Source organism: Arachis ipaensis, chromosome B10 (genome assembly GCF_059453495.1).
Source record: "Arachis ipaensis isolate K30076 ecotype BB chromosome B10, ASM5945349v1, whole genome shotgun sequence".
Lineage (NCBI taxonomy): Eukaryota > Viridiplantae > Streptophyta > Magnoliopsida > Fabales > Fabaceae > Arachis > Arachis ipaensis.
Window position 1 is genome coordinate 127,402,490 of NC_142435.1, and position 7,806 is coordinate 127,410,295.

General features: G+C 35.9%; 1 pseudogene; it reads right to left on the reverse strand.

The window, feature by feature from the left end:
• Positions 1-3,192: 3,192 nt before the first annotated feature.
• On the reverse strand, positions 3,193-6,747 carry LOC148581656 (uncharacterized; annotated as a pseudogene).
• Positions 6,748-7,806: the final 1,059 nt, after the last annotated feature.

Consider the following 7,806-nt stretch of genomic DNA (forward strand, 5'->3'; position numbering starts at 1 on the left):
ATGCATCAAACAGTAATTCAGAGAATTAGAAAAGCAAGCAGTAAACAAGTTGTGAAATATATATGGAGAAATAGTTAAGACTTCAGAGATATCTATCTTCTGGATTGACTTTTCTTAATAATCATTTTAATCATGCAAGATTCAATTCATGGCAAACTATATATGACTAAACCATAATTCCTTAGACCTTTTTAGTCTCCTCTAACCTTCATCAACTGCCAATTCCTTGGTCACTTAATTCCAATTAGAGGGTGAAGTTCAATTCTAGTTTATATGCCACAAAAACCCTAATTACCCAAATATAAGAGGATTATATGTCACGTATCCAGTTAAATCCAAATAATTAGAAATTTAGGAGAAATTATTTTCAAGCTGTTGTTCAAGTAAAGAGTTTTTCCAAATTATACAAGAACTCAATTAGAACAAGGGTCATACTTCTGTTCCACCCAAATTCATAAGATAAAGAACGAAAATAATTCTTGAAATAGAAATCAGTACATGAATTAAAACAGAAAAATAATAGTATCAATCCATAAAATAAATAGAGCTCCTAACCTTAATAGAGGAGGTTTAGTTGCTCATGGTTCAAAGAGAAAAACTAGGATTCAAAAAATTGTAAAATTGCAGAATGAGGTCGAAGAGAAGAGAAGCCTGAAGGGCTGAATCTTTTCCCTTTTATATCTAATCCTAATTAATGTAAATTATATTTCTGAAAACTAAATAATATATTTTCCTATTTATAAATAAAATAAAAGTTTAATCAGAATTAATTAAATATATCTCGTGCTGCTCCTTGGTCAATTGGGGGCTACCTGATTTGCTAAAGGTGGCGCCAAACTTGTGCCGTTGAGGCCGCATGCAATCTTCCAAGTTCTCCTTAGCTGGCGCCAAACTTGAGGTATCTCAAGTTGGGCTTCAAATGAACTGTATGCATTCTTCAATGTGTGCACCCTTGGTGCCAAACTTGAGAAATCTCAAGTTTGGCTTTGGTTGAACGTCCTATACTTCATGGAGTGGTTGAGTGTGGCGCCAAACTTGGAGAATCCCAAGTTTGGCGCCATTGAGGCCGAGTGTGCTGGAGAAGAAGTGTGCACTATTATATATCGTTGGAAAGCTCTGGATGTTATCTTTCTAATACCACTAGAATCACATCAATTGGACCTCTGTAGCTCATGTTATTCCTGTTGGAGTACAGGGAGGTCAGAGTTGACAGCATCATTCACTTTCTTCTCTTTTTCTATGGAAACTCATCAAATCTATCTGAATGCTATCTGAAATAAACAGAATTGTACACAACTCAAAGTAGCATTCATAGTGGCTAGAAGATGATTAATTCTTGATTAAACTCAACAATTTGAATACAAATTCACTAGGAAAAGATAGGAAAGATGCTTACGCATCACTTACCAACATGAATATTATCTTCCTATATGAATAATAAACATCTATTTCCAAAGGCAACAACAACAATATATTCCAATCATATCCATAACCAAACATGTCAAAATTCGCATCATATACATTAAGTTGATAACTAAAGTATATAATTAAATCCATACGTTTTACATAACCAAGTCATAATTACTATCTAAACAATTCGAGATTCAAAATAACATAACCCATATGAGGACCCTGCTTGTGACATATAGATCATTGACATAATCTAGAGTTTTGAGCAAAGGTTCCATTGCGAAAACACATAGCCCTTGGTAGGAAGAAGGGCTCACCGAAATGACTAAAATCTACTGAGGGGCGGGTGGAAAGGAACCTGGAATGACACCTGTATCTAAAAAAATATGGGAATATAATAGGGTGAATTTTGCAACTCAGTGAGCAAATATCATATTTAAAACCCACACAAGATGATACAAACTTTACCTTAAAAGTAATATTTCTTTTTAGAGATAATAAATTCATATTAAGTAAATATGGTAATAATTATATAAGTAATTGAATGGATGAACTGAAATGGGAGTTCTCATTCCAGAAGTCAAATCAAATCGAATATTATACCCTTAGGACAGCTCAAACTCTAAGGGTAGTCCTTTCTTCTAGTGTACCTATACGGTATAACAGATCCAACGTGTGGCCTACATGTTAAGCTAGCAACGTCCCTGCTAGCTGAGGTCTAAGCCAGATGCGACTAGGTTAACGTCATAACCGCCGTTAACTACGGTTTTCTAGTCAGAGTCTCGCAAACCAATTCAAGCCAAATTACTTATAACAAATCTCTAATGCTTATAACACATTACTAAATTTCATAATAAATACAATATATATATAAGCATGCATACTAAAAATTTAATTAAAGTTTAACAAAGTCAAATAAGAAACATATGTATGCTTTATAAAATATATGAATATCATCTCGTGTGTATTTTTATAAAGTTATGAGTTTCCAAAAATAAATATCTATTCCAATAATTCAAAATTTATAGATATCAAATAATTTCAAATGCAAAAATTCAAAATCCAAGTTAGATACCAATGATAATACATTTAAAAACAATTACAGATATAATATTCACTCACAATTTGATTCCAAGAAACCAGAAGCAACTCTGAGCCCGTCAATGAACTACCAAATGATGTTCATTAACTCTACAATTCTAGAAATATGACAATAATGATATTCGTGAGCTACTAATGTTGTCAATTAACATAATCTTACTCACTTTGACAAAATTCTCAAATTTTCTAACCTAATAACCCTAAATTCGAATTTTTCTATATCCACAAATATAAGGATGACAAAAATTGGAGTATAACTTATTATTGAGTCAAAGAGTTACCTTGAAATCTCAATAATAACCAGAACTCCAAAGTTGAATGCTTCCTTCACTCATTAAGATGAACTCTCTGATTTGGGGTTGTGAGAAAATAAATTTTTTTCTTTGGGTATAAGTGATGTATTAAACTAGCCATAAAATAGAAAGATAAAATAAAATCTAGTATGTTGTGGTTGGGTAAAAATTTTGGAACAAAGAAGATAGAATGGAAGAGGAGATAAAGGAAAAGAGAGGGTTTGAGTGTTTTTCTCTTATGAAAGAATGTAAAAAAAAAACAGAAAATGAGAGATAAAGAGGGGGTAGAGAGAGCTCGAGGAGTGTAAGGAGAGAAAAGGATATTTAAGTGGCCCCCACATGCTCTCTCTTTTCTTTTTTTTCTTTTAGTTATTACATTCTCTTTTCCTTAAGAAATTCGGTCCTCGAATTTTGAACTCATATAATAATTACTTTCAGACTCAAACAAATATGGATTCTTGTCGCACATGGAATCCTCAACTTCTTAAGTTGCTTCTTCTTCTGAATGATTTTTCCAAATAATTTTTACAGATACTATCTCTTTAAAATATAGTCTCTTAACTTGGAGATCAACTATAGCCATTGGTTCCTCTTCAAATCATAAATCCTCCTTTAGCTGTATGGCTTGTGGCGCGAGCACATGAGATAGGTCATACATGAAACACTGGATGGATCATGCACAACTCAGGCGGCAATGCCAAGCGGTAAGCAACTGCACCTATTCTATCCAATATTTCAAATGAACCAATATAACGAGGACTAAGCTTGCCTCTTTTTCCAAACCTCATCACTCCTTTCATTGGCGACACTCTAAAAAACACCTGATCACCCACTGAAAACTCTAAGTTATGCCTTCTATTATCAACATAAGTCTTCTGCCTACTCTGAGTTACTACTAAACGTTCTCTTATTAAATGAATCTTTTCAACTGCATCATGTACCAAATTTGGCCCCAAAAGTTTAACCTCACCAATCTCAAATCACCCAATAGGTGACCTATATCTTCTTCTATAAAGAGCCTCAAATGGTGCCATTTGAATACTGGTTTGATAACTATTATTATAAAAGAACTCAATCACAGGTAAATAGCTGTCCCAATTTTCACCAAAACCTAGAACACAACACCTTAACATGTCTTCTAATGTTTGAATTGTCCTCTCCGATTATCCATTGGTTTGAGGGTGAAAAGCTGTGCTAAGATCCAGAGAAGTTCATAACACTCTTTGACAATATTTCTAAAAATGAGAGGTGAACTGAGGTCAACGATCTGAAATAATGGACACTGGAATTCCATGTAGCATAACTATCTTATCAACATAAATTTTAGCATACCGAGCCGCACTAAAAATTGTTTTCACCGGAAGAAAGTGGGCTGACTTCATCATTCTATCCACAATTACCCAAATTGAATCAAAACCTTTAAAATTGCAAGGTAAACCTGTTACAAAATCCATCATAATCCTTTTCCACTTCTATTTAGGTATCTCAATTTGTTGCAATAACTTAGCAGGTCTTTGATGTTCAGCTTTAACTAGTTGGCAAGTTAAGCAATGAGAAACAAAAACTCCTATGTCTTTTTTCATCACTTCCCACCAAAACAATTGTTTCAAATCTTGATACATTTATTGGAGCCTGGATGAACTGTGTACTTAGAATTGTGAGCCTCCTCCAAAATAGCTTTCTTCAATTCATGGTTATTTGGCACACATAAGCGTTGACCACAATGCAAAACATCTTGATCAAGAGAAAAGTCTAAGTTCTTTTAATTGCGAACATCTTCCATAAGCTTTCTTAACTTCGGGTTATCACTTTGTACAGCCTTGATCTGTTCTATCACGGAAGATTGGGTTCGAACATGTGCTAAGAAAACTCTTGATTCTCCAAAGTGAAATTGAATTCCACCGGCCTCCAATTGATGGATTTCTTCAACAATTGGTCTCCTTGCAAGAGTGATAAGGGCCAAACTACCCATAGATTTCCTACTAAGGGCATCTACCACAACATTTGCCTTTTCAGGATGATACAAAATGGTACAATCATAATCCCTTAGCAACTCCATCCATCTCAGTTGCTTCAAATTTAAATCCTTCTGTTGGAATATATACTTCAAACTCTTGTGATTCGTATAGATCTCACAGGTCTCACCATAAAGGTAGTACCTCCAAATCCTTAAAGCAAAAATGACTGCCGCAATTTTCAAGTCATGAGTTAGATAATTCTGCTCATGCTTCTTGTGTTGTCGCGAGGCATAAGCAATAACTTGGCCATGCTGCATAAATACACAACCAACTCCTATTCGAGATGCATCACAAAATACTGAGAATTCTCTATACCGGAAAGGTAAAACAAGAACAGGTGCTAAGGTTAGACATGCCTAAAGCGTCTTAAAACTTTCCTCACAAGCTTCTGACCATTGAAACTTTACATTCTTGTGGGTTAACTTTGTTAATGGTGCAGAAGTCCTCGAGAAGTCCTTGATGAATCGCCGATAGTAGCCGGCTAATCCTAGAAAGCTACAAATTTTCATCACTATAGTAGGCCTTGGCCACTTCTGAATGGCTTCAACCTTCTTTGGATCCACCATGATTCCATCTTTCGATATGACATGCCCTATAAATATCACTTGATCAAGCCAAAACTCACATTTAGAAAACTTAGCATAGAGCCTATGGTCAACACAATCCTCAAATGATACTCATGCTCTGTAGCACTTTTCGAATACACTAAGATATCATCGATGAAGACAATAACAAAATGATCTAAGAAAGGTTTGAAGACTCGATTCATCAGATCCATGAAAGCTGCTGGCACATTTGTCAGACCAAAGGACATTACTAAGAATTCATAGTGTCCATAGCAAGTACGAAAGGCAGTTTTTGGAATGTCTCCCTCTTTTATCTTCAATTGATGGTAGCCTGAACGCAAGTCGATTTTAGAGAAACAAGTAGCTCCCTAAAGTTGATCAAACAAATCATCAATTCTTGGTAATGAATACTTGTTGCGAACAATTATATTATTGAGCTAACAATAGTCCACACATAGTTGCATCATTCCATCCTTCTTCTTTACAAATAGAACAGGAGCTCCCCACGGAGAGGTGCCAGGACAAATGAATCCTTTCTCCAGCATGTCTTCCAATTGAATCTTTAATTCTTGTAACTCAATTGGAGCCATACGATAGGGAGGAATGGATACAAGTTGTACTCCCGAGACTAATTCTATGGAAAATTCAACTTCGCGGTCAGGTGGCATCCCTGGTAACTCATCAAGAAACACGTCAGGAAATTCTCTAACTATAGGAACCTGATCAACACTAGGAACTTCAGTATCAACGTCTCTAATAACTTCCAGAAATCATGGGTTTCCCTTATCCATCAATTGTATAGCATTCATAGATGAGATGATGCTAGCTAAAGTGGGACAATCGTCACGCTTAAAAATAAAAGGTGAGATACCCGGGATGTCAACCTTCACAATTTTTGTGTAACAACCCATATCAGCATGACAAGCTGCTAACCAATCCATGCCTAGGATAACATTCAATATCTTCCATTGGTTCTAAAAGTATTAAGTTAGCTAAGGTATCAACCATATTAATCCTAACAACACAAGAGCGAAATATGACTCGAACCACTGTGGAGACTCTAAGTGGAGTGCCAACATGAAATGGGTGAGATAATAGTTCAGGTTGTTTATCGAAATAAGATGCAAGATGTGGAGATACATATGAATAATGAGAACCCGTATCAAATAACACTCGAGCATCTAAAGAACAAACTTCTAAAGTACCTGCCACCACAGCATTAGAAGCTTGAGCATCCTAACGTGTCAAAGCGTACACACATGCCTGACCTCTCCCTCTCTGACTCCCTCCTCTGTTATAAGTTTGACCCTTGCCACCAGCTCTTCTGCCACTAGAACCAGAAGAATTCCCAATAGACATAGTTGAAGATGATGGTATTCGTGTTGTCAGACGTACAATACCTAGAGCAAAGCCTCCTCTAGAATTAGGGCAAGCTTTCCTAAGATGACCAGATTGGCCACAACCAAAACATGCTCTAGTGGCCTTGAAATATACACCAAAATGGTAACTCCCACACTACTATTAGTAGGACTGATCTGACCTTGTTTGATTAAAACCCTATGCACTAGATTGAGAGGTTCCCCTAACAAAATGTCTTAGACTAGAAACACTCCTGGGAGCAGATCCAGAAGAAGCAACCCCACCAAAAGATGTTTGAGGACAAACTCGATAACCTGAATAACCTTGCTGATTAGTCTGACCATGATAAGAATGAAATCCCCCTGAACTAGATCCACCAGAAAATTGTCCCCTCATCTTGGTCTTCTTACCAACATCCTTATAAGCATTTCTCTCCGCTATCCTAACTTCAATTCCATAAGCAGAGTTTAGGATATCTTTAAAAGATATGCATCCAACTTCCAGCATAAAAATAGTGAATATAGGTTCTGCCAACCCATGAATGAACTGACGAACTTTCATCTCTTTTGGATTCACTAAGTATAGAGCACTCTTAGAAAGTCTAGTAAACTCCTTAGCATACTCAGTCACTGTCGTATTCTCTTGCCTTATTCTTTCAAAGGCAATTACATCATCTGCTTGCTTGTTAGCTAGATAAAACCGAGTAAGAAACTCTTTAGTGAATTCTTCCCAAGAAATAGGAGGAAATCTAGCTGCTTCTTTGCTCTCAAGAAGAAATTCATACCAATATCTTGCTGAACCATGCAAGTTGTAGGATATTAACTCAACATCCTATTTCTTGGTGCACTTGAGATCCCGAATAGCTTTCTTTGCATCCTCTAGATATTGTTGTGGATCTTCATCCAATGAATCTCCATTGAAAGTAGATGAATTCAACTTCAAATACTTTTCAATTGGCGGCTCTTGATCCCCAAATAATTGATGAACTTTATGAGGCTGAGAATTTGGCACATTAGGAAGTCTCACTTCATCCCTATTTTGATTTGTTAGGACCTGTAA